The 27,500-nt window shown below is 34.1% G+C and overlaps 12 non-coding genes across 12 annotated transcripts; all 12 read right to left on the reverse strand.

Moving 5' to 3' along the window:
* Positions 1 to 2,072: 2,072 nt before the first annotated feature.
* On the reverse strand, positions 2,073 to 2,191 carry LOC149770296 (5S ribosomal RNA). Its single transcript, XR_016418910.1, has one exon. It is a non-coding gene; the product is annotated as a 5S ribosomal RNA (ribosomal RNA).
* Positions 2,192 to 3,091: 900 nt separating this feature from the next.
* On the reverse strand, positions 3,092 to 3,210 carry LOC149770297 (5S ribosomal RNA). Its single transcript, XR_016418665.1, has one exon. It is a non-coding gene; the product is annotated as a 5S ribosomal RNA (ribosomal RNA).
* A 3,514-nt stretch (positions 3,211 to 6,724) lies between these two features.
* On the reverse strand, positions 6,725 to 6,843 carry LOC149770298 (5S ribosomal RNA). The gene has a single exon (XR_016418796.1). It is a non-coding gene; the product is annotated as a 5S ribosomal RNA (ribosomal RNA).
* Positions 6,844 to 7,743: 900 nt separating this feature from the next.
* Positions 7,744 to 7,862, reverse strand: LOC149770299 (5S ribosomal RNA). The gene has a single exon (XR_016418666.1). It is a non-coding gene; the product is annotated as a 5S ribosomal RNA (ribosomal RNA).
* Positions 7,863 to 11,359: 3,497 nt separating this feature from the next.
* On the reverse strand, positions 11,360 to 11,478 carry LOC149770300 (5S ribosomal RNA). The gene has a single exon (XR_016418502.1). It is a non-coding gene; the product is annotated as a 5S ribosomal RNA (ribosomal RNA).
* Positions 11,479 to 12,378: 900 nt separating this feature from the next.
* LOC149770301 (5S ribosomal RNA) lies at positions 12,379 to 12,497 on the reverse strand. The gene has a single exon (XR_016418667.1). It is a non-coding gene; the product is annotated as a 5S ribosomal RNA (ribosomal RNA).
* Positions 12,498 to 15,943: 3,446 nt separating this feature from the next.
* On the reverse strand, positions 15,944 to 16,062 carry LOC149770302 (5S ribosomal RNA). Its single transcript, XR_016418513.1, has one exon. It is a non-coding gene; the product is annotated as a 5S ribosomal RNA (ribosomal RNA).
* A 900-nt stretch (positions 16,063 to 16,962) lies between these two features.
* Positions 16,963 to 17,081, reverse strand: LOC149770303 (5S ribosomal RNA). The gene has a single exon (XR_016418668.1). It is a non-coding gene; the product is annotated as a 5S ribosomal RNA (ribosomal RNA).
* A 3,514-nt stretch (positions 17,082 to 20,595) lies between these two features.
* On the reverse strand, positions 20,596 to 20,714 carry LOC149770304 (5S ribosomal RNA). The gene has a single exon (XR_016418524.1). It is a non-coding gene; the product is annotated as a 5S ribosomal RNA (ribosomal RNA).
* Positions 20,715 to 21,614: 900 nt separating this feature from the next.
* LOC149770305 (5S ribosomal RNA) lies at positions 21,615 to 21,733 on the reverse strand. The gene has a single exon (XR_016418669.1). It is a non-coding gene; the product is annotated as a 5S ribosomal RNA (ribosomal RNA).
* Positions 21,734 to 25,172: 3,439 nt separating this feature from the next.
* On the reverse strand, positions 25,173 to 25,291 carry LOC149770306 (5S ribosomal RNA). The gene has a single exon (XR_016418535.1). It is a non-coding gene; the product is annotated as a 5S ribosomal RNA (ribosomal RNA).
* Positions 25,292 to 26,191: 900 nt separating this feature from the next.
* Positions 26,192 to 26,310, reverse strand: LOC149770307 (5S ribosomal RNA). Its single transcript, XR_016418671.1, has one exon. It is a non-coding gene; the product is annotated as a 5S ribosomal RNA (ribosomal RNA).
* Between the last annotated feature and the right edge of the window lie 1,190 nt (positions 26,311 to 27,500).

Genomic DNA, 27,500 nt, shown 5'->3' on the forward strand with positions numbered 1-27,500 from the left:
TATATATATATATATATATATATATATATATGAAAGAAATAATATTTTCAATCTTTCTGCACTGTACTGATTTTCTGGTTGAATACTAAAAGTAAGTTTAAATATATATAAGGAGTTTGCAAATTTTATAAAAGTCAGCTTGCCTAGCAAGTAGTAGGTCAATATGATACAATGTAGAATTTAAGAAAATGTCATTATATGTATTGAAACGTTTGTTTCCTTTGTATCTGTTGATATCTAAAATCCATATCCCAATAATTAAAATTATCCAAGACTATATGTAAAGAATACACGTATGTATGTATGTATGTACACACACAAACGTATATATATATATATATATATATATATATATATATATATATATATATATATATATATATATATATATCACAAAAGACACACACATATCTTAAAACACCCTCAGCCACCCAGGATATATATATGATCCGTTTTTACGAGATAAACTTATTAATTCAGTATGGTATAATTATCGAGTAAGATCAGTAGAGTTTTTGCCCTTGTTTGCAATCGTTATAGGATAACGCGTTAAAAATAAAATTACACAGAAGTACAATTAATGTTAATAGCTGATAAAGTTATGCGAACTTTGTTGCATACTCTCTCTCTTTCTCTCTCTCTCTCTCGTGTGTCAGTATGATAAAGCAAGAAAAAAAAGGAAGAACAGTAAAGAACATATATAAAAAGGTTTATTGAAACAGCGTCTCATCATTGTGTGGGCACCACGATGCATAGGGATAAATAAAAAAGCGAGTATTCCATTACTTTTCACTTCATTTGATATGCATCCATATGACACAGAATGCTCTCGGTGAGTACAGGGAATCAGATAAACGTCACTGTGCGGGACTAGGTATAAAACATTTATTGTAGTTTTAATTGTAAATTTTTCGGGCATTTAAGTAGAAATTAAATGATTTCAGTTCTAGTGAGAACAACATTTCGACTGTAAAACATAATTTGTTGTCTTGATGCGTTTTCAAGACTCTTGGGCTGATTAGTCACACATCTCTTCAACGTTTCCGATGTACAAATGTTTGTGTGCAGTATAATATTAGTAACTAAAGTGTATACTGATTCAAAGTTCTAATCCAAAAGAAGCAAAACTGGCCTCAGATACTCATATTTGTCACTCATCCATTTTCTGACCCAGATAAGGGGAGAATTCCATGTTGAAATTGACTTAAAATGCAGATTCAGGACATTATTGTTGTTGTTATTATTATTATTATTATTCCTCTTTCTGTCCTATCATTTGGTTAAAATAAGCGACACCGGCCTATAAGCTAACTTTAAAAATAGGGTCTTATCAGATTTGCAAAGGATCTCTTCTTGCAACTTGTAGAAGTTAACGTTGTGGAAATACAGAAAGTGGAAGCATGGAATATCTATCTAAACTTACTGTAATCAAAACAGAATTTTATAACCCAATTTATTTAGCCAATGGCCCATATTTACAGTATTCGCTACAGGATGCCAATTTTCCCACTGGCAGACTGAGGCCCTGCTGTAAAAGAAATCAATCAATCAATAAATTAATATAAAAAATTCTCACAATTCATACATTCCATATTTATCAATCAATTAGTGAATAAGAAATACCACAAATAAGTACCCAAAATGAAAGACATTGATCGCATATTTTGCAACTCTGCGCTAGAGACTACACCAGGAATATATGAGAAGAAACTTGAAGGAAGTATTTCGACGTGAAAGGAGGCAGCTTGTTGTGGTAGTAAAAGTAGAGGAAACTGGATAAATTGAACCGAATTTGTTAATAAGAAATACTGGTCATCTATGATCGCATATTCCAGTAGTAAGGATCGAAACCAAGAGCAGAGAAGTGCAAAGCAACATTTGCTATATTCAGGTCCTATACTTGATTTTTTTAGGATCCGAATTATTGAAGAAAGTTAAGGAAAAAGAGAAAATGAAAGTCGAGAAATTGCTCTATTTATTATTTATATTGAATAAAGTAAATTTAGTTACAATAAAAGAAAGAAAGAAAAACTTCAACTGTTTTTAGTTATAAAAGAAAAAAAAAAAATTAGAGTCTACAGCACCCGGTATTCCCAGGCGGTCACCCATCCAAGTACTAACCGGGCCCGACGTTGCTTAACTTCGGTGATCGGACGAGAACCGGTGCTTTCAACGTGGTATGGCCGTAGACACAAGTGTGTGTAAATTTAAGACTTATATTCGCTTCTCTCTTCACCGTTTCCGATGTACAGACGTTTACGTTTATGTGCCGTGTAAAATTAGTAATTAAAGTGTACTTATTAAAACTTATATAGATAAACTGCCTTCATACATTATTCAAATTTGTAATTCAGGCATTTTCGGACTCGGACATTAGTTGCTTAACCGGAGGTTTACACCTTCAAATGGACTTAAATAACAATGCATTTAAACGAAGATTCAGTTCATTTTTGTTGTTTTTGGGCATTATTATTATTATTATTATTTATCTTGTATCAACTGACTAATTCAATAGGTAAATAATCGACATCAGCCTATGAGCTACCTTTAAAGACGGACTCGAATCTGATTTGAAACGGATATCGTCTTGCAGCTCGGAAACGTTAAAGTTGTGGAAACACAGAAAGTGCAAGGAAGTGGAAGCAGGGAACATCCATCCAAACTTACTGTAATCAAAACAGAGATTTATACACCAATTTATTTTGTCAATGGCCCATATTCGAAGTATTCGCTAAGGGATGCCAAGTTTCACACTGATAGACTGGTGCCCTGCTAAAAACAGGTAAATAAATTAAAATAATTAAAAATAATACATTCCAAATATATCTATCAATTATTGAATAAGAAATACCACAGACAAGTATCCAAAATGAAAGACATCGATTGCATACGTTGCAATTATTCGCTATAGGCTGAATCCGGAATATCAGAAGAAATTTGGAGGATCTGGACGGCATACGAGGCGGCCCATTTCGATCCTGGAGGTAGAGGAAACTGAAAAATTTGCACCAGATTTGTGAACAAGAAATATTGGCCATATATAATCGCATATCCTCACAGTGAGGATGGAACCAAAAAAAAATTTAAAAAATGCCTACAGCACCCGGTATTCCCAGGCGGTCACCCATCCAAGTACTAACCGGGCCCGACGTTGCTTAACTTCGGTGATCGGACGAGAACCGGTGTTTTCAACGTGGTATGGCCGTAGACATTTGTATGTACAAATTTAAGACTAAAATAGGTTGTCTCTTCGTCGTTACAAAGATATATTACACACACACGCACATACACACACACACACACACACACACACACACACATATATATATATATATATATATATATATATATATATATATATATATATATATATATATATATATATTAGAGACAGGGGAGAGCTCTGCTTACGACAATACATCCCTTCAGTTTCAATCTGTAAAGAAGCAAGAGCTTATTTGATCGCCGATGTCACTGACATGTAGGTTGCCATATTTGTGCAGTCATTTGAATAGTAATACAATGGCGAGTTCCGTGTCAAATTTCATCAAGGTTGTCGTTTTCTTTCGTCAGTCAGCTTCATTAACGACAAATGATGTTATACTCGGAATTATTTCTGAGAAAATAAATCGTATTTCTCTCGATTTCATGCAGGTATATCTCGATGAAAGGTCGGTCAAGTTTGCATGGCAGGCTAGTAAGCACAGGGGCTCGCATCGTTGCTCACAATTGAACTGACAGTCATACATTTTATACTATATGTACGACTGATAGTTTCATTGTAAGCAATGATACGAGCCCCCTGTGGCTAGTAAGCAGCCTATGCCGATACCGCATGGTGTCGGCGATTTCCAACGTTTTGATAAGCAAAACAAATATGTCCATACACCCCAATACTAATGTCCAAATATCAAAAATCGCTATTTTGGGACTATTATGAATTCATTCAAGGACATTCTAAATTACATCATCGCCACACGTCAAGATTGTTATTACATCAGCACATTCAAAATTGGACTTCATTCAGAAAACCACTGGCATTCATTTGGAACACTACCCTTTTGGACTTGTCATATAACTTTTCATGGACTATTTGTGATTTCATTTATAATGCTGAAAAGTATTTAAATTTTCACTTTGTATTCTTTATAAAAATAAATTAAGTCGGTTGGTTTAGATTGGCTAAGATAGCATTAAGGTGTTTTTGTTTATATGAGCCAATATCACATTATTCTTTTCTTGGTTTAGATGGGCTAAGTTCACATTATGGTACATTGGTTTAGATGGGCTAAGTTCACATTAAGGTGTTTGGCTAAGTTTCCATTAAGATATTTGGTTTAGATTGGCTAAGTTTGCATTAAAGTGTATTGGCTTATATTGGCAAATTTCACATAGGAATTTGATTTAGATGGCCTAAGTTCACATTATGGTGTTCTGGCAAAAGACTGCTTGGTTTTATTAGGCAATGAGGGTAGTCTTGCTCAAGGGTACAATAGGGCAACCAGCTTGATAGAAATCTATCATGTTAACCATTGGACTGATGTACATTTTATCAGTGTAATTTAGAGTCTGTTTAAACCATTCCGAATCCCCCCATCTCTCTCTCTCTCTCTCTCATATATATATATATATATATATATATATATATATATATATATATATATATATATATATATATATATATATATATATATATATGAAAGAAATAATATTTTCAATCTTTCTGCACTGTACTGATTTTCTGGTTGAATACTAAAAGTAAGTTTAAATATATATAAGGAGTTTGCAAATTTTATAAAAGTCAGCTTGCCTAGCAAGTAGTAGGTCAATATGATACAATGTAGAATTTAAGAAAATGTCATTATATGTATTGAAACGTTTGTTTCCTTTGTATCTGTTGATATCTAAAATCCATATCCCAATAATTAAAATTATCCAAGACTATATGTAAATAATACACGTATGTATGTATGTATGTACACACACAAACGTATATATATATATATATATATATATATATATATATATATATATATATATCACAAAAGACACACACATATCTTAAAACACCCTCAGCCACCCAGGATATATATATGATCCGTTTTTACGAGATAAACTTATTAATTCAGTATGGTATAATTATCGAGTAAGATCAGTAGAGTTTTTGCCCTTGTTTGCAATCGTTATAGGATAACGCGTTAAAAATAAAATTACACAGAAGTACAATTAATGTTAATAGCTGATAAAGTTATGCGAACTTTGTTGCATACTCTCTCTCTCTCTCTCTCTCTCTCTCTCGTGTGTCAGTATGATAAAGCAAGAAGAAAAAGGAAGAACAGTAAAGAACATATATAAAAAGGTTTATTGAAACAGCGTCTCATCATGGTGTGGGCACCACGATGCATAGGGATAAATAAAAAAGCGAGTATTCCATTACTTTTCACTTCATTTGATATGCATCCATATGACACAGAATGCTCTCGGTGAGTACAGGGAATCAGATAAACGTCACTGTGCGGGACTAGGTATAAAACATTTATTGTAGTTTTAATTGTAAATTTTTCGGGCATTTAAGTAGAAATTAAATGATTTCAGTTCTAGTGAGAACAACATTTCGACTGTAAAACATAATTTGTTGTCTTGATGCGTTTTCAAGACTCTTGGGCTGATTAGTCACACATCTCTTCAACGTTTCCGATGTACAAATGTTTGTGTGCAGTATAATATTAGTAACTAAAGTGTATACTGATTCAAAGTTCTAATCCAAAAGAAGCAAAACTGGCCTCAGATACTCATATTTGTCACTCATCCATTTTCTGACCCAGATAAGGGGAGAATTCCATGTTGAAATTGACTTAAAATGCAGATTCAGGACATTATTGTTGTTGTTATTATTATTATTATTATTCCTCTTTCTGTCCTATCATTTGGTTAAAATAAGCGACACCGGCCTATAAGCTAACTTTAAAAATAGGGTCTTATCAGATTTGCAAAGGATCTCTTCTTGCAACTTGTAGAAGTTAACGTTGTGGAAATACAGAAAGTGGAAGCATGGAATATCTATCTAAACTTACTGTAATCAAAACAGAATTTTATAACCCAATTTATTTAGCCAATGGCCCATATTTACAGTATTCGCTACAGGATGCCAATTTTCCCACTGGCAGACTGAGGCCCTGCTGTAAAAGAAATCAATCAATCAATAAATTAATATAAAAAATTCTCACAATTCATACATTCCATATTTATCAATCAATTAGTGAATAAGAAATACCACAAATAAGTACCCAAAATGAAAGACATTGATCGCATATTTTGCAACTCTGCGCTAGAGACTACACCAGGAATATATGAGAAGAAACTTGAAGGAAGTATTTCGACGTGAAAGGAGGCAGCTTGTTGTGGTAGTAAAAGTAGAGGAAACTGGATAAATTGAACCGAATTTGTTAATAAGAAATACTGGTCATCTATGATCGCATATTCCAGTAGTAAGGATCGAAACCAAGAGCAGAGAAGTGCAAAGCAACATTTGCTATATTCAGGTCCTATACTTGATTTTTTTAGGATCCGAATTATTGAAGAAAGTTAAGGAAAAAGAGAAAATGAAAGTCGAGAAATTGCTCTATTTATTATTTATATTGAATAAAGTAAATTTAGTTACAATAAAAGAAAGAAAGAAAAACTTCAACTGTTTTTAGTTATAAAAGAAAAAAAAAAAAATTAGAGTTTACAGCACCCGGTATTCCCAGGCGGTCACCCATCCAAGTACTAACCGGGCCCGACGTTGCTTAACTTCGGTGATCGGACGAGAACCGGTGCTTTCAACGTGGTATGGCCGTAGACACAAGTGTGTGTAAATTTAAGACTTATATTCGCTTCTCTCTTCACCGTTTCCGATGTACAGACGTTTACGTTTATGTGCCGTGTAAAATTAGTAATTAAAGTGTACTTATTAAAACTTATATAGATAAACTGCCTTCATACATTATTCAAATTTGTAATTCAGGCATTTTCGGACTCGGACATTAGTTGCTTAACCGGAGGTTTACACCTTCAAATGGACTTAAATAACAATGCATTTAAACGAAGATTCAGTTCATTTTTGTTGTTTTTGGGCATTATTATTATTATTATTATTTATCTTGTATCAACTGACTAATTCAATAGGTAAATAATCGACATCAGCCTATGAGCTACCTTTAAAGACGGACTCGAATCTGATTTGAAACGGATATCGTCTTGCAGCTCGGAAACGTTAAAGTTGTGGAAACACAGAAAGTGCAAGGAAGTGGAAGCAGGGAACATCCATCCAAACTTACTGTAATCAAAACAGAGATTTATACACCAATTTATTTTGTCAATGGCCCATATTCGAAGTATTCGCTAAGGGATGCCAAGTTTCACACTGATAGACTGGTGCCCTGCTAAAAACAGGTAAATAAATTAAAATAATTAAAAATAATACATTCCAAATATATCTATCAATTATTGAATAAGAAATACCACAGACAAGTATCCAAAATGAAAGACATCGATTGCATACGTTGCAATTATTCGCTATAGGCTGAATCCGGAATATCAGAAGAAATTTGGAGGATCTGGACGGCATACGAGGCGGCCCATTTCGATCCTGGAGGTAGAGGAAACTGAAAAATTTGCACCAGATTTGTGAACAAGAAATATTGGCCATATATGATCGCATATCCTCACAGTGAGGATGGAACCAAAAAAAAATTTAAAAAATGCCTACAGCACCCGGTATTCCCAGGCGGTCACCCATCCAAGTACTAACCGGGCCCGACGTTGCTTAACTTCGGTGATCGGACGAGAACCGGTGTTTTCAACGTGGTATGGCCGTAGACATTTGTATGTACAAATTTAAGACTAATATAGGTTGTCTCTTCGTCGTTACAAAGATATATTACACACACACGCACACACACACACACACACACACACACACACACATATATATATTAGAGACAGGGGAGAGCTCTGCTTACGACAATACATCCCTTCAGTTTCAATCTGTAAAGAAGCAAGAGCTTATTTGATCGCCGATGTCACTGACATGTAGGTTGCCATATTTGTGCAGTCATTTGAATAGTAATACAATGGCGAGTTCCGTGTCAAATTTCATCAAGGTTGTCGTTTTCTTTCGTCAGTCAGCTTCATTAACGACAAATGATGTTATACTCGGAATTATTTCTGAGAAAATAAATCGTATTTCTCTCGATTTCATGCAGGTATATCTCGATGAAAGGTCGGTCAAGTTTGCATGGCAGGCTAGTAAGCACAGGGGCTCGCATCGTTGCTCACAATTGAACTGACAGTCATACATTTTATACTATATGTACGACTGATAGTTTCATTGTAAGCAATGATACGAGCCCCCTGTGGCTAGTAAGCAGCCTATGCCGATACCGCATGGTGTCGGCGATTTCCAACGTTTTGATAAGCAAAACAAATATGTCCATACACCCCAATACTAATGTCCAAATATCAAAAATCGCTATTTTGGGACTATTATGAATTCATTCAAGGACATTCTAAATTACATCATCGCCACACGTCAAGATTGTTATTACATCAGCACATTCAAAATTGGACTTCATTCAGAAAACCACTGGCATTCATTTGGAACACTACCCTTTTGGACTTGTCATATAACTTTTCATGGACTATTTGTGATTTCATTTATAATGCTGAAAAGTATTTAAATTTTCACTTTGTATTCTTTATAAAAATAAATTAAGTCGGTTGGTTTAGATTGGCTAAGATAGCATTAAGGTGTTTTTGTTTATATGAGCCAATATCACATTATTCTTTTCTTGGTTTAGATGGGCTAAGTTCACATTATGGTACATTGGTTTAGATGGGCTAAGTTCACATTAAGGTGTTTGGCTAAGTTTCCATTAAGATATTTGGTTCAGATTGGCTAAGTTTGCATTAAAGTGTATTGGCTTATATTGGCAAATTTCACATAGGAATTTGATTTAGATGGCCTAAGTTCACATTATGGTGTTCTGGCAAAAGACTGCTTGGTTTTGTTAGGCAATGAGGGTAGTCTTGCTCAAGGGTACAATAGGGCAACCAGCTTGATAGAAATCTATCATGTTAACCATTGGACTGATGTACATTTTATCAGTGTAATTTAGAGTCTGTTTAAACCATTCCGAATCCCCCCATCTCTCTCTCTCTCTCTCTCTCTCACATATATATATATATATATATATATATATATATATATATATATATATATATATATATATATATATATATATATATATATATATATATATATATATATGAAAGAAATAATATTTTCAATCTTTCTGCACTGTACTGATTTTCTGGTTGAATACTAAAAGTAAGTTTAAATATATATAAGGAGTTTGCAAATTTTATAAAAGTCAGCTTGCCTAGCAAGTAGTAGGTCAATATGATACAATGTAGAATTTAAGAAAATGTCATTATATGTATTGAAACGTTTGTTTCCTTTGTATCTGTTGATATCTAAAATCCATATCCCAATAATTAAAATTATCCAAGACTATATGTAAATAATACACGTATGTATGTATGTATGTACACACACAAACGTATATATATATATATATATATATATATATATATATATATATATATATATATATATATATATATATATATATCACAAAAGACACACACATATCTTAAAACACCCTCAGCCACCCAGGATATATATATGATCCGTTTTTACGAGATAAACTTATTAATTCAGTATGGTATAATTATCGAGTAAGATCAGTAGAGTTTTTGCCCTTGTTTGCAATCGTTATAGGATAACGCGTTAAAAATAAAATTACACAGAAGTACAATTAATGTTAATAGCTGATAAAGTTATGCGAACTTTGTTGCATACTCTCTCTCTCTCTCTCCCTCTCTCTCTCTCGTGTGTCAGTATGATAAAGCAAGAAGAAAAAGGAAGAACAGTAAAGAACATATATAAAAAGGTTTATTGAAACAGCGTCTCATCATGGTGTGGGCACCACGATGCATAGGGATAAATAAAAAAGCGAGTATTCCATTACTTTTCACTTCATTTGATATGCATCCATATGACACAGAATGCTCTCGGTGAGTACAGGGAATCAGATAAACGTCACTGTGCGGGACTAGGTATAAAACATTTATTGTAGTTTTAATTGTAAATTTTTCGGGCATTTAAGTAGAAATTAAATGATTTCAGTTCTAGTGAGAACAACATTTCGACTGTAAAACATAATTTGTTGTCTTGATGCGTTTTCAAGACTCTTGGGCTGATTAGTCACACATCTCTTCAACGTTTCCGATGTACAAATGTTTGTGTGCAGTATAATATTAGTAACTAAAGTGTATACTGATTCAAAGTTCTAATCCAAAAGAAGCAAAACTGGCCTCAGATACTCATATTTGTCACTCATCCATTTTCTGACCCAGATAAGGGGAGAATTCCATGTTGAAATTGACTTAAAATGCAGATTCAGGACATTATTGTTGTTGTTATTATTATTATTATTATTCCTCTTTCTGTCCTATCATTTGGTTAAAATAAGCGACACCGGCCTATAAGCTAACTTTAAAAATAGGGTCTTATCAGATTTGCAAAGGATCTCTTCTTGCAACTTGTAGAAGTTAACGTTGTGGAAATACAGAAAGTGGAAGCATGGAATATCTATCTAAACTTACTGTAATCAAAACAGAATTTTATAACCCAATTTATTTAGCCAATGGCCCATATTTACAGTATTCGCTACAGGATGCCAATTTTCCCACTGGCAGACTGAGGCCCTGCTGTAAAAGAAATCAATCAATCAATAAATTAATATAAAAAATTCTCACAATTCATACATTCCATATTTATCAATCAATTAGTGAATAAGAAATACCACAAATAAGTACCCAAAATGAAAGACATTGATCGCATATTTTGCAACTCTGCGCTAGAGACTACACCAGGAATATATGAGAAGAAACTTGAAGGAAGTATTTCGACGTGAAAGGAGGCAGCTTGTTGTGGTAGTAAAAGTAGAGGAAACTGGATAAATTGAACCGAATTTGTTAATAAGAAATACTGGTCATCTATGATCGCATATTCCAGTAGTAAGGATCGAAACCAAGAGCAGAGAAGTGCAAAGCAACATTTGCTATATTCAGGTCCTATACTTGATTTTTTTAGGATCCGAATTATTGAAGAAAGTTAAGGAAAAAGAGAAAATGAAAGTCGAGAAATTGCTCTATTTATTATTTATATTGAATAAAGTAAATTTAGTTACAATAAAAGAAAGAAAGAAAAACTTCAACTGTTTTTAGTTATAAAAGAAAAAAAAAAAATTAGAGTCTACAGCACCCGGTATTCCCAGGCGGTCACCCATCCAAGTACTAACCGGGCCCGACGTTGCTTAACTTCGGTGATCGGACGAGAACCGGTGCTTTCAACGTGGTATGGCCGTAGACACAAGTGTGTGTAAATTTAAGACTTATATTCGCTTCTCTCTTCACCGTTTCCGATGTACAGACGTTTACGTTTATGTGCCGTGTAAAATTAGTAATTAAAGTGTACTTATTAAAACTTATATAGATAAACTGCCTTCATACATTATTCAAATTTGTAATTCAGGCATTTTCGGACTCGGACATTAGTTGCTTAACCGGAGGTTTACACCTTCAAATGGACTTAAATAACAATGCATTTAAACGAAGATTCAGTTCATTTTTGTTGTTTTTGGGCATTATTATTATTATTATTATTTATCTTGTATCAACTGACTAATTCAATAGGTAAATAATCGACATCAGCCTATGAGCTACCTTTAAAGACGGACTCGAATCTGATTTGAAACGGATATCGTCTTGCAGCTCGGAAACGTTAAAGTTGTGGAAACACAGAAAGTGCAAGGAAGTGGAAGCAGGGAACATCCATCCAAACTTACTGTAATCAAAACAGAGATTTATACACCAATTTATTTTGTCAATGGCCCATATTCGAAGTATTCGCTAAGGGATGCCAAGTTTCACACTGATAGACTGGTGCCCTGCTAAAAACAGGTAAATAAATTAAAATAATTAAAAATAATACATTCCAAATATATCTATCAATTATTGAATAAGAAATACCACAGACAAGTATCCAAAATGAAAGACATCGATTGCATACGTTGCAATTATTCGCTATAGGCTGAATCCGGAATATCAGAAGAAATTTGGAGGATCTGGACGGCATACGAGGCGGCCCATTTCGATCCTGGAGGTAGAGGAAACTGAAAAATTTGCACCAGATTTGTGAACAAGAAATATTGGCCATATATGATCGCATATCCTCACAGTGAGGATGGAACCAAAAAAAAATTTAAAAAATGCCTACAGCACCCGGTATTCCCAGGCGGTCACCCATCCAAGTACTAACCGGGCCCGACGTTGCTTAACTTCGGTGATCGGACGAGAACCGGTGTTTTCAACGTGGTATGGCCGTAGACATTTGTATGTACAAATTTAAGACTAATATAGGTTGTCTCTTCGTCGTTACAAAGATATATTACACACACACGCACACACACACACACACACACACACACATATATATATATATATATATATATATATATATATATATATATATATATATATATATATATATATATATATATATATATATATTAGAGACAGGGGAGAGCTCTGCTTACGACAATACATCCCTTCAGTTTCAATCTGTAAAGAAGCAAGAGCTTATTTGATCGCCGATGTCACTGACATGTAGGTTGCCATATTTGTGCAGTCATTTGAATAGTAATACAATGGCGAGTTCCGTGTCAAATTTCATCAAGGTTGTCGTTTTCTTTCGTCAGTCAGCTTCATTAACGACAAATGATGTTATACTCGGAATTATTTCTGAGAAAATAAATCGTATTTCTCTCGATTTCATGCAGGTATATCTCGATGAAAGGTCGGTCAAGTTTGCATGGCAGGCTAGTAAGCACAGGGGCTCGCATCGTTGCTCACAATTGAACTGACAGTCATACATTTTATACTATATGTACGACTGATAGTTTCATTGTAAGCAATGATACGAGCCCCCTGTGGCTAGTAAGCAGCCTATGCCGATACCGCATGGTGTCGGCGATTTCCAACGTTTTGATAAGCAAAACAAATATGTCCATACACCCCAATACTAATGTCCAAATATCAAAAATCGCTATTTTGGGACTATTATGAATTCATTCAAGGACATTCTAAATTACATCATCGCCACACGTCAAGATTGTTATTACATCAGCACATTCAAAATTGGACTTCATTCAGAAAACCACTGGCATTCATTTGGAACACTACCCTTTTGGACTTGTCATATAACTTTTCATGGACTATTTGTGATTTCATTTATAATGCTGAAAAGTATTTAAATTTTCACTTTGTATTCTTTATAAAAATAAATTAAGTCGGTTGGTTTAGATTGGCTAAGATAGCATTAAGGTGTTTTTGTTTATATGAGCCAATATCACATTATTCTTTTCTTGGTTTAGATGGGCTAAGTTCACATTATGGTACATTGGTTTAGATGGGCTAAGTTCACATTAAGGTGTTTGGCTAAGTTTCCATTAAGATATTTGGTTTAGATTGGCTAAGTTTGCATTAAAGTGTATTGGCTTATATTGGCAAATTTCACATAGGAATTTGATTTAGATGGCCTAAGTTCACATTATGGTGTTCTGGCAAAAGACTGCTTGGTTTTATTAGGCAATGAGGGTAGTCTTGCTCAAGGGTACAATAGGGCAACCAGCTTGATAGAAATCTATCATGTTAACCATTGGACTGATGTACATTTTATCAGTGTAATTTAGAGTCTGTTTAAACCATTCCGAATCCCCCCATCTCTCTCTCTCTCTCTCTCTCATATATATATATATATATATATATATATATATATATATATATATATATATATATATGAAAGAAATAATATTTTCAATCTTTCTGCACTGTACTGATTTTCTGGTTGAATACTAAAAGTAAGTTTAAATATATATAAGGAGTTTGCAAATTTTATAAAAGTCAGCTTGCCTAGCAAGTAGTAGGTCAATATGATACAATGTAGAATTTAAGAAAATGTCATTATATGTATTGAAACGTATGTATGTATGTACACACACAAACGTATATATATATATATATATATATATATATATATATATATATATATATATATATATATATATATATATATATATATATATATATATCACAAAAGACACACACATATCTTAAAACACCCTCAGCCACCCAGGATATATATATGATCCGTTTTTACGAGATAAACTTATTAATTCAGTATGGTATAATTATCGAGTAAGATCAGTAGAGTTTTTGCCCTTGTTTGCAATCGTTATAGGATAACGCGTTAAAAATAAAATTACACAGAAGTACAATTAATGTTAATAGCTGATAAAGTTATGCGAACTTTGTTGCATACTCTCTCTCTCTCTCTCCCTCTCTCTCTCTCGTGTGTCAGTATGATAAAGCAAGAAGAAAAAGGAAGAACAGTAAAGAACATATATAAAAAGGTTTATTGAAACAGCGTCTCATCATGGTGTGGGCACCACGATGCATAGGGATAAATAAAAAAGCGAGTATTCCATTACTTTTCACTTCATTTGATATGCATCCATATGACACAGAATGCTCTCGGTGAGTACAGGGAATCAGATAAACGTCACTGTGCGGGACTAGGTATAAAACATTTATTGTAGTTTTAATTGTAAATTTTTCGGGCATTTAAGTAGAAATTAAATGATTTCAGTTCTAGTGAGAACAACATTTCGACTGTAAAACATAATTTGTTGTCTTGATGCGTTTTCAAGACTCTTGGGCTGATTAGTCACACATCTCTTCAACGTTTCCGATGTACAAATGTTTGTGTGCAGTATAATATTAGTAACTAAAGTGTATACTGATTCAAAGTTCTAATCCAAAAGAAGCAAAACTGGCCTCAGATACTCATATTTGTCACTCATCCATTTTCTGACCCAGATAAGGGGAGAATTCCATGTTGAAATTGACTTAAAATGCAGATTCAGGACATTATTGTTGTTGTTATTATTATTATTATTATTCCTCTTTCTGTCCTATCATTTGGTTAAAATAAGCGACACCGGCCTATAAGCTAACTTTAAAAATAGGGTCTTATCAGATTTGCAAAGGATCTCTTCTTGCAACTTGTAGAAGTTAACGTTGTGGAAATACAGAAAGTGGAAGCATGGAATATCTATCTAAACTTACTGTAATCAAAACAGAATTTTATAACCCAATTTATTTAGCCAATGGCCCATATTTACAGTATTCGCTACAGGATGCCAATTTTCCCACTGGCAGACTGAGGCCCTGCTGTAAAAGAAATCAATCAATCAATAAATTAATATAAAAAATTCTCACAATTCATACATTCCATATTTATCAATCAATTAGTGAATAAGAAATACCACAAATAAGTACCCAAAATGAAAGACATTGATCGCATATTTTGCAACTCTGCGCTAGAGACTACACCAGGAATATATGAGAAGAAACTTGAAGGAAGTATTTCGACGTGAAAGGAGGCAGCTTGTTGTGGTAGTAAAAGTAGAGGAAACTGGATAAATTGAACCGAATTTGTTAATAAGAAATACTGGTCATCTATGATCGCATATTCCAGTAGTAAGGATCGAAACCAAGAGCAGAGAAGTGCAAAGCAACATTTGCTATATTCAGGTCCTATACTTGATTTTTTTAGGATCCGAATTATTGAAGAAAGTTAAGGAAAAAGAGAAAATGAAAGTCGAGAAATTGCTCTATTTATTATTTATATTGAATAAAGTAAATTTAGTTACAATAAAAGAAAGAAAGAAAAACTTCAACTGTTTTTAGTTATAAAAGAAAAAAAAAAAATTAGAGTCTACAGCACCCGGTATTCCCAGGCGGTCACCCATCCAAGTACTAACCGGGCCCGACGTTGCTTAACTTCGGTGATCGGACGAGAACCGGTGCTTTCAACGTGGTATGGCCGTAGACACAAGTGTGTGTAAATTTAAGACTTATATTCGCTTCTCTCTTCACCGTTTCCGATGTACAGACGTTTACGTTTATGTGCCGTGTAAAATTAGTAATTAAAGTGTACTTATTAAAACTTATATAGATAAACTGCCTTCATACATTATTCAAATTTGTAATTCAGGCATTTTCGGACTCGGACATTAGTTGCTTAACCGGAGGTTTACACCTTCAAATGGACTTAAATAACAATGCATTTAAACGAAGATTCAGTTCATTTTTGTTGTTTTTGGGCATTATTATTATTATTATTATTTATCTTGTATCAACTGACTAATTCAATAGGTAAATAATCGACATCAGCCTATGAGCTACCTTTAAAGACGGACTCGAATCTGATTTGAAACGGATATCGTCTTGCAGCTCGGAAACGTTAAAGTTGTGGAAACACAGAAAGTGCAAGGAAGTGGAAGCAGGGAACATCCATCCAAACTTACTGTAATCAAAACAGAGATTTATACACCAATTTATTTTGTCAATGGCCCATATTCGAAGTATTCGCTAAGGGATGCCAAGTTTCACACTGATAGACTGGTGCCCTGCTAAAAACAGGTAAATAAATTAAAATAATTAAAAATAATACATTCCAAATATATCTATCAATTGTTGAATAAGAAATACCATAGACAAGTATCCAAAATGAAAGACATCGATTGCATACGTTGCAATTATTCGCTATAGGCTGAATCCGGAATATCAGAAGAAATTTGGAGGATCTGGACGGCATACGAGGCGGCCCATTTCGATCCTGGAGGTAGAGGAAACTGAAAAATTTGCACCAGATTTGTGAACAAGAAATATTGGCCATATATGATCGCATATCCTCACAGTGAGGATGGAACCAAAAAAAAATTTAAAAAATGCCTACAGCACCCGGTATTCCCAGGCGGTCACCCATCCAAGTACTAACCGGGCCCGACGTTGCTTAACTTCGGTGATCGGACGAGAACCGGTGTTTTCAACGTGGTATGGCCGTAGACATTTGTATGTACAAATTTAAGACTAATATAGGTTGTCTCTTCGTCGTTACAAAGATATATTACACACACACACACACACACACACACACACACACACACACATATATATATATATATATATATATATATATATATATATATATATATATATATATATATATATATTAGAGACAGGGGAGAGCTCTGCTTACGACAATACATCCCTTCAGTTTCAATCTGTAAAGAAGCAAGAGCTTATTTGATCGCCGATGTCACTGACATGTAGGTTGCCATATTTGTGCAGTCATTTGAATAGTAATACAATGGCGAGTTCCGTGTCAAATTTCATCAAGGTTGTCGTTTTCTTTCGTCAGTCAGCTTCATTAACGACAAATGATGTTATACTCGGAATTATTTCTGAGAAAATAAATCGTATTTCTCTCGATTTCATGCAGGTATATCTCGATGAAAGGTCGGTCAAGTTTGCATGGCAGGCTAGTAAGCACAGGGGGTCGCATCGTTGCTCACAATTGAACTGACAGTCATACATTTTATACTATATGTACGACTGATAGTTTCATTGTAAGCAATGATACGAGCCCCCTGTGGCTAGTAAGCAGCCTATGCCGATACCGCATGGTGTCGGCGATTTCCAACGTTTTGATAAGCAAAACAAATATGTCCATACACCCCAATACTAATGTCCAAATATCAAAAATCGCTATTTTGGGACTATTATGAATTCATTCAAGGACATTCTAAATTACATCATCGCCACACGTCAAGATTGTTATTACATCAGCACATTCAAAATTGGACTTCATTCAGAAAACCACTGGCATTCATTTGGAACACTACCCTTTTGGACTTGTCATATAACTTTTCATGGACTATTTGTGATTTCATTTATAATGCTGAAAAGTATTTAAATTTTCACTTTGTATTCTTTATAAAAATAAATTAAGTCGGTTGGTTTAGATTGGCTAAGATAGCATTAAGGTGTTTTTGTTTATATGAGCCAATATCACATTATTCTTTTCTTGGTTTAGATGGGCTAAGTTCACATTATGGTACATTGGTTTAGATGGGCTAAGTTCACATTAAGGTGTTTGGCTAAGTTTCCATTAAGATATTTGGTTTAGATTGGCTAAGTTTGCATTAAAGTGTATTGGCTTATATTGGCAAATTTCACATAGGAATTTGATTTAGATGGCCTAAGTTCACATTATGGTGTTCTGGCAAAAGACTGCTTGGTTTTATTAGGCAATGAGGGTAGTCTTGCTCAAGGGTACAATAGGGCAACCAGCTTGATAGAAATCTATCATGTTAACCATTGGACTGATGTACATTTTATCAGTGTAATTTAGAGTCTGTTTAAACCATTCCGAATCCCCCCATCTCTCTCTCTCTCTCTCTCTCATATATATATATATATATATATATATATATATATATATATATATATATATATTATATATATATATATATATATATATGAAAGAAATAATATTTTCAATCTTTCTGCACTGTACTGATTTTCTGGTTGAATACTAAAAGTAAGTTTAAATATATATAAGGAGTTTGCAAATTTTATAAAAGTCAGCTTGCCTAGCAAGTAGTAGGTCAATATGATACAATGTAGAATTTAAGAAAATGTCATTATATGTATTGAAACGTTTGTTTCCTTTGTATCTGTTGATATCTAAAATCCATATCCCAATAATTAAAATTATCCAAGACTATATGTAAATAATACACGTATGTATGTATGTATGTACACACACAAACGTATATATATATATATATATATATATATATATATATATATATATATATATATATATATATATATATCACAAAAGACACACACATATCTTAAAACACCCTCAGCCACCCAGGATATATATATGATCCGTTTTTACGAGATAAACTTATTAATTCAGTATGGTATAATTATCGAGTAAGATCAGTAGAGTTTTTGCCCTTGTTTGCAATCGTTATAGGATAACGCGTTAAAAATAAAATTACACAGAAGTACAATTAATGTTAATAGCTGATAAAGTTATGCGAACTTTGTTGCATACTCTCTCTCTCTCTCTCTCTCTCTCTCGTGTGTCAGTATGATAAAGCAAGAAGAAAAAGGAAGAACAGTAAAGAACATATATAAAAAGGTTTATTGAAACAGCGTCTCATCATGGTGTGGGCACCACGATGCATAGGGATAAATAAAAAAGCGAGTATTCCATTACTTTTCACTTCATTTGATATGCATCCATATGACACAGAATGCTCTCGGTGAGTACAGGGAATCAGATAAACGTCACTGTGCGGGACTAGGTATAAAACATTTATTGTAGTTTTAATTGTAAATTTTTCGGGCATTTAAGTAGAAATTAAATGATTTCAGTTCTAGTGAGAACAACATTTCGACTGTAAAACATAATTTGTTGTCTTGATGCGTTTTCAAGACTCTTGGGCTGATTAGTCACACATCTCTTCAACGTTTCCGATGTACAAATGTTTGTGTGCAGTATAATATTAGTAACTAAAGTGTATACTGATTCAAAGTTCTAATCCAAAAGAAGCAAAACTGGCCTCAGATACTCATATTTGTCACTCATCCATTTTCTGACCCAGATAAGGGGAGAATTCCATGTTGAAATTGACTTAAAATGCAGATTCAGGACATTATTGTTGTTGTTATTATTATTATTATTATTCCTCTTTCTGTCCTATCATTTGGTTAAAATAAGCGACACCGGCCTATAAGCTAACTTTAAAAATAGGGTCTTATCAGATTTGCAAAGGATCTCTTCTTGCAACTTGTAGAAGTTAACGTTGTGGAAATACAGAAAGTGGAAGCATGGAATATCTATCTAAACTTACTGTAATCAAAACAGAATTTTATAACCCAATTTATTTAGCCAATGGCCCATATTTACAGTATTCGCTACAGGATGCCAATTTTCCCACTGGCAGACTGAGGCCCTGCTGTAAAAGAAATCAATCAATCAATAAATTAATATAAAAAATTCTCACAATTCATACATTCCATATTTATCAATCAATTAGTGAATAAGAAATACCACAAATAAGTACCCAAAATGAAAGACATTGATCGCATATTTTGCAACTCTGCGCTAGAGACTACACCAGGAATATATGAGAAGAAACTTGAAGGAAGTATTTCGACGTGAAAGGAGGCAGCTTGTTGTGGTAGTAAAAGTAGAGGAAACTGGATAAATTGAACCGAATTTGTTAATAAGAAATACTGGTCATCTATGATCGCATATTCCAGTAGTAAGGATCGAAACCAAGAGCAGAGAAGTGCAAAGCAACATTTGCTATATTCAGGTCCTATACTTGATTTTTTTAGGATCCGAATTATTGAAGAAAGTTAAGGAAAAAGAGAAAATGAAAGTCGAGAAATTGCTCTATTTATTATTTATATTGAATAAAGTAAATTTAGTTACAATAAAAGAAAGAAAGAAAAACTTCAACTGTTTTTAGTTATAAAAGAAAAAAAAAAAATTAGAGTCTACAGCACCCGGTATTCCCAGGCGGTCACCCATCCAAGTACTAACCGGGCCCGACGTTGCTTAACTTCGGTGATCGGACGAGAACCGGTGCTTTCAACGTGGTATGGCCGTAGACACAAGTGTGTGTAAATTTAAGACTTATATTCGCTTCTCTCTTCACCGTTTCCGATGTACAGACGTTTACGTTTATGTGCCGTGTAAAATTAGTAATTAAAGTGTACTTATTAAAACTTATATAGATAAACTGCCTTCATACATTATTCAAATTTGTAATTCAGGCATTTTCGGACTCGGACATTAGTTGCTTAACCGGAGGTTTACACCTTCAAATGGACTTAAATAACAATGCATTTAAACGAAGATTCAGTTCATTTTTGTTGTTTTTGGGCATTATTATTATTATTATTATTTATCTTGTATCAACTGACTAATTCAATAGGTAAATAATCGACATCAGCCTATGAGCTACCTTTAAAGACGGACTCGAATCTGATTTGAAACGGATATCGTCTTGCAGCTCGGAAACGTTAAAGTTGTGGAAACACAGAAAGTGCAAGGAAGTGGAAGCAGGGAACATCCATCCAAACTTACTGTAATCAAAACAGAGATTTATACACCAATTTATTTTGTCAATGGCCCATATTCGAAGTATTCGCTAAGGGATGCCAAGTTTCACACTGATAGACTGGTGCCCTGCTAAAAACAGGTAAATAAATTAAAATAATTAAAAATAATACATTCCAAATATATCTATCAGTTATTGAATAAGAAATACCACAGACAAGTATCCAAAATGAAAGACATCGATTGCATACGTTGCAATTATTCGCTATAGGCTGAATCCGGAATATCAGAAGAAATTTGGAGGATCTGGACGGCATACGAGGCGGCCCATTTCGATCCTGGAGGTAGAGGAAACTGAAAAATTTGCACCAGATTTGTGAACAAGAAATATTGGCCATATATGATCGCATATCCTCACAGTGAGGATGGAACCAAAAAAAAATTTAAAAAATGCCTACAGCACCCGGTATTCCCAGGCGGTCACCCATCCAAGTACTAACCGGGCCCGACGTTGCTTAACTTCGGTGATCGGACGAGAACCGGTGTTTTCAACGTGGTATGGCCGTAGACATTTGTATGTACAAATTTAAGACTAATATAGGTTGTCTCTTCGTCGTTACAAAGATATATTACACACACACGCACACACACACACACACACACACACACACACACACACATATATATATTAGAGACAGGGGAGAGCTCTGCTTACGACAATACATCCCTTCAGTTTCAATCTGTAAAGAAGCAAGAGCTTATTTGATCGCCGATGTCACTGACATGTAGGTTGCCATATTTGTGCAGTCATTTGAATAGTAATACAATGGCGAGTTCCGTGTCAAATTTCATCAAGGTTGTCGTTTTCTTTCGTCAGTCAGCTTCATTAACGACAAATGATGTTATACTCGGAATTATTTCTGAGAAAATAAATCGTATTTCTCTCGATTTCATGCAGGTATATCTCGATGAAAGGTCGGTCAAGTTTGCATGGCAGGCTAGTAAGCACAGGGGCTCGCATCGTTGCTCACAATTGAACTGACAGTCATACATTTTATACTATATGTACGACTGATAGTTTCATTGTAAGCAATGATACGAGCCCCCTGTGGCTAGTAAGCAGCCTATGCCGATACCGCATGGTGTCGGCGATTTCCAACGTTTTGATAAGCAAAACAAATATGTCCATACACCCCAATACTAATGTCCAAATATCAAAAATCGCTATTTTGGGACTATTATGAATTCATTCAAGGACATTCTAAATTACATCATCGCCACACGTCAAGATTGTTATTACATCAGCACATTCAAAATTGGACTTCATTCAGAAAACCACTGGCATTCATTTGGAACACTACCCTTTTGGACTTGTCATATAACTTTTCATGGACTATTTGTGATTTCATTTATAATGCTGAAAAGTATTTAAATTTTCACTTTGTATTCTTTATAAAAATAAATTAAGTCGGTTGGTTTAGATTGGCTAAGATAGCATTAAGGTGTTTTTGTTTATATGAGCCAATATCACATTATTCTTTTCTTGGTTTAGATGGGCTAAGTTCACATTATGGTACATTGGTTTAGATGGGCTAAGTTCACATTAAGGTGTTTGGCTAAGTTTCCATTAAGATATTTGGTTTAGATTGGCTAAGTTTGCATTAAAGTGTATTGGCTTATATTGGCAAATTTCACATAGGAATTTGATTTAGATGGCCTAAGTTCACATTATGGTGTTCTGGCAAAAGACTGCTTGGTTTTATTAGGCAATGAGGGTAGTCTTGCTCAAGGGTACAATAGGGCAACCAGCTTGATAGAAATCTATCATGTTAACCATTGGACTGATGTACATTTTATCAGTGTAATTTAGAGTCTGTTTAAACCATTCCGAATCCCCCCATCTCTCTCTCTCTCTCTCTCTCATATATATATATATATATATATATATATATATATATATATGAAAGAAATAATATTTTCAATCTTTCTGCACTGTACTGATTTTCTGGTTGAATACTAAAAGTAAGTTTAAATATATATAAGGAGTTTGCAAATTTTATAAAAGTCAGCTTGCCTAGCAAGTAGTAGGTCAATATGATACAATGTAGAATTTAAGAAAATGTCATTATATGTATTGAAACGTTTGTTTCCTTTGTATCTGTTGATATCTAAAATCCATATCCCAATAATTAAAATTATCCAAGACTATATGTAAATAATACACGTATGTATGTATGTATGTACACACACAAACGTATATGTATATATATATATATATATATATATATATATATATATATATATATATATATATATATATATATCACAAAAGACACACACATATCTTAAAACACCCTCAGCCACCCAGGATATATATATGATCCGTTTTTACGAGATAAACTTATTAATTCAGTATGGTATAATTATCGAGTAAGATCAGTAGAGTTTTTGCCCTTGTTTGCAATCGTTATAGGATAACGCGTTAAAAATAAAATTACACAGAAGTACAATTAATGTTAATAGCTGATAAAGTTATGCGAACTTTGTTGCATACTCTCTCTCTCTCTCTCTCTCTCTCTCTCTCGTGTGTCAGTATGATAAAGCAAGAAGAAAAAGGAAGAACAGTAAAGAACATATATAAAAAGGTTTATTGAAACAGCGTCTCATCATGGTGTGGGCACCACGATGCATAGGGATAAATAAAAAAGCGAGTATTCCATTACTTTTCACTTCATTTGATATGCATCCATATGACACAGAATGCTCTCGGTGAGTACAGGGAATCAGATAAACGTCACTGTGCGGGACTAGGTATAAAACATTTATTGTAGTTTTAATTGTAAATTTTTCGGGCATTTAAGTAGAAATTAAATGATTTCAGTTCTAGTGAGAACAACATTTCGACTGTAAAACATAATTTGTTGTCTTGATGCGTTTTCAAGACTCTTGGGCTGATTAGTCACACATCTCTTCAACGTTTCCGATGTACAAATGTTTGTGTGCAGTATAATATTAGTAACTAAAGTGTATACTGATTCAAAGTTCTAATCCAAAAGAAGCAAAACTGGCCTCAGATACTCATATTTGTCACTCATCCATTTTCTGACCCAGATAAGGGGAGAATTCCATGTTGAAATTGACTTAAAATGCAGATTCAGGACATTATTGTTGTTGTTATTATTATTATTATTATTCCTCTTTCTGTCCTATCATTTGGTTAAAATAAGCGACACCGGCCTATAAGCTAACTTTAAAAATAGGGTCTTATCAGATTTGCAAAGGATCTCTTCTTGCAACTTGTAGAAGTTAACGTTGTGGAAATACAGAAAGTGGAAGCATGGAATATCTATCTAAACTTACTGTAATCAAAACAGAATTTTATAACCCAATTTATTTAGCCAATGGCCCATATTTACAGTATTCGCTACAGGATGCCAATTTTCCCACTGGCAGACTGAGGCCCTGCTGTAAAAGAAATCAATCAATCAATAAATTAATATAAAAAATTCTCACAATTCATACATTCCATATTTATCAATCAATTAGTGAATAAGAAATACCACAAATAAGTACCCAAAATGAAAGACATTGATCGCATATTTTGCAACTCTGCGCTAGAGACTACACCAGGAATATATGAGAAGAAACTTGAAGGAAGTATTTCGACGTGAAAGGAGGCAGCTTGTTGTGGTAGTAAAAGTAGAGGAAACTGGATAAATTGAACCGAATTTGTTAATAAGAAATACTGGTCATCTATGATCGCATATTCCAGTAGTAAGGATCGAAACCAAGAGCAGAGAAGTGCAAAGCAACATTTGCTATATTCAGGTCCTATACTTGATTTTTTTAGGATCCGAATTATTGAAGAAAGTTAAGGAAAAAGAGAAAATGAAAGTCGAGAAATTGCTCTATTTATTATTTATATTGAATAAAGTAAATTTAGTTACAATAAAAGAAAGAAAGAAAAACTTCAACTGTTTTTAGTTATAAAAGAAAAAAAAAAAATTAGAGTCTACAGCACCCGGTATTCCCAGGCGGTCACCCATCCAAGTACTAACCGGGCCCGACGTTGCTTAACTTCGGTGATCGGACGAGAACCGGTGCTTTCAACGTGGTATGGCCGTAGACACAAGTGTGTGTAAATTTAAGACTTATATTCGCTTCTCTCTTCACCGTTTCCGATGTACAGACGTTTACGTTTATGTGCCGTGTAAAATTAGTAATTAAAGTGTACTTATTAAAACTTATATAGATAAACTGCCTTCATACATTATTCAAATTTGTAATTCAGGCATTTTCGGACTCGGACATTAGTTGCTTAACCGGAGGTTTACACCTTCAAATGGACTTAAATAACAATGCATTTAAACGAAGATTCAGTTCATTTTTGTTGTTTTTGGGCATTATTATTATTATTATTATTTATCTTGTATCAACTGACTAATTCAATAGGTAAATAATCGACATCAGCCTATGAGCTACCTTTAAAGACGGACTCGAACCTGATTTGAAACGGATATCGTCTTGCAGCTCGGAAACGTTAAAGTTGTGGAAACACAGAAAGTGCAAGGAAGTGGAAGCAGGGAACATCCATCCAAACTTACTGTAATCAAAACAGAGATTTATACACCAATTTATTTTGTCAATGGCCCATATTCGAAGTATTCGCTAAGGGATGCCAAGTTTCACACTGATAGACTGGTGCCCTGCTAAAAACAGGTAAATAAATTAAAATAATTAAAAATAATACATTCCAAATATATCTATCAATTATTGAATAAGAAATACCACAGACAAGTATCCAAAATGAAAGACATCGATTGCATACGTTGCAATTATTCGCTATAGGCTGAATCCGGAATATCAGAAGAAATTTGGAGGATCTGGACGGCATACGAGGCGGCCCATTTCGATCCTGGAGGTAGAGGAAACTGAAAAATTTGCACCAGATTTGTGAACAAGAAATATTGGCCATATATGATCGCATATCCTCACAGTGAGGATGGAACCAAAAAAAAATTTAAAAAATGCCTACAGCACCCGGTATTCCCAGGCGGTCACCCATCCAAGTACTAACCGGGCCCGACGTTGCTTAACTTCGGTGATCGGACGAGAACCGGTGTTTTCAACGTGGTATGGCCGTAGACATTTGTATGTACAAATTTAAGACTAATATAGGTTGTCTCTTCGTCGTTACAAAGATATATTACACACACACGCACACACACACACACACACACACACACACACACATATATATATTAGAGACAGGGGAGAGCTCTGCTTACGACAATACATCCCTTCAGTTTCAATCTGTAAAGAAGCAAGAGCTTATTTGATCGCCGATGTCACTGACATGTAGGTTGCCATATTTGTGCAGTCATTTGAATAGTAATACAATGGCGAGTTCCGTGTCAAATTTCATCAAGGTTGTCGTTTTCTTTCGTCAGTCAGCTTCATTAACGACAAATGATGTTATACTCGGAATTATTTCTGAGAAAATAAATCGTATTTCTCTCGATTTCATGCAGGTATATCTCGATGAAAGGTCGGTCAAGTTTGCATGGCAGGCTAGTAAGCACAGGGGCTCGCATCGTTGCTCACAATTGAACTGACAGTCATACATTTTATACTATATGTACGACTGATAGTTTCATTGTAAGCAATGATACGAGCCCCCTGTGGCTAGTAAGCAGCCTATGCCGATACCGCATGGTGTCGGCGATTTCCAACGTTTTGATAAGCAAAACAAATATGTCCATACACCCCAATACTAATGTCCAAATATCAAAAATCGCTATTTTGGGACTATTATGAATTCATTCAAGGACATTCTAAATTACATCATCGCCACACGTCAAGATTGTTATTACATCAGCACATTCAAAATTGGACTTCATTCAGAAAACCACTGGCATTCATTTGGAACACTACCCTTTTGGACTTGTCATATAACTTTTCATGGACTATTTGTGATTTCATTTATAATGCTGAAAAGTATTTAAATTTTCACTTTGTATTCTTTATAAAAATAAATTAAGTCGGTTGGTTTAGATTGGCTAAGATAGCATTAAGGTGTTTTTGTTTATATGAGCCAATATCACATTATTCTTTTCTTGGTTTAGATGGGCTAAGTTCACATTATGGTACATTGGTTTAGATGGGCTAAGTTCACATTAAGGTGTTTGGCTAAGTTTCCATTAAGATATTTGGTTTAGATTGGCTAAGTTTGCATTAAAGTGTATTGGCTTATATTGGCAAATTTCACATAGGAATTTGATTTAGATGGCCTAAGTTCACATTATGGTGTTCTGGCAAAAGACTGCTTGGTTTTATT

This window comes from Sinohyriopsis cumingii, unplaced genomic scaffold (assembly GCF_028554795.1).
Source record: "Sinohyriopsis cumingii isolate HCF-2022 unplaced genomic scaffold, ASM2855479v2 utg002479l, whole genome shotgun sequence".
NCBI classification, from domain to species: Eukaryota; Metazoa; Mollusca; class Bivalvia; order Unionida; family Unionidae; genus Sinohyriopsis; species Sinohyriopsis cumingii.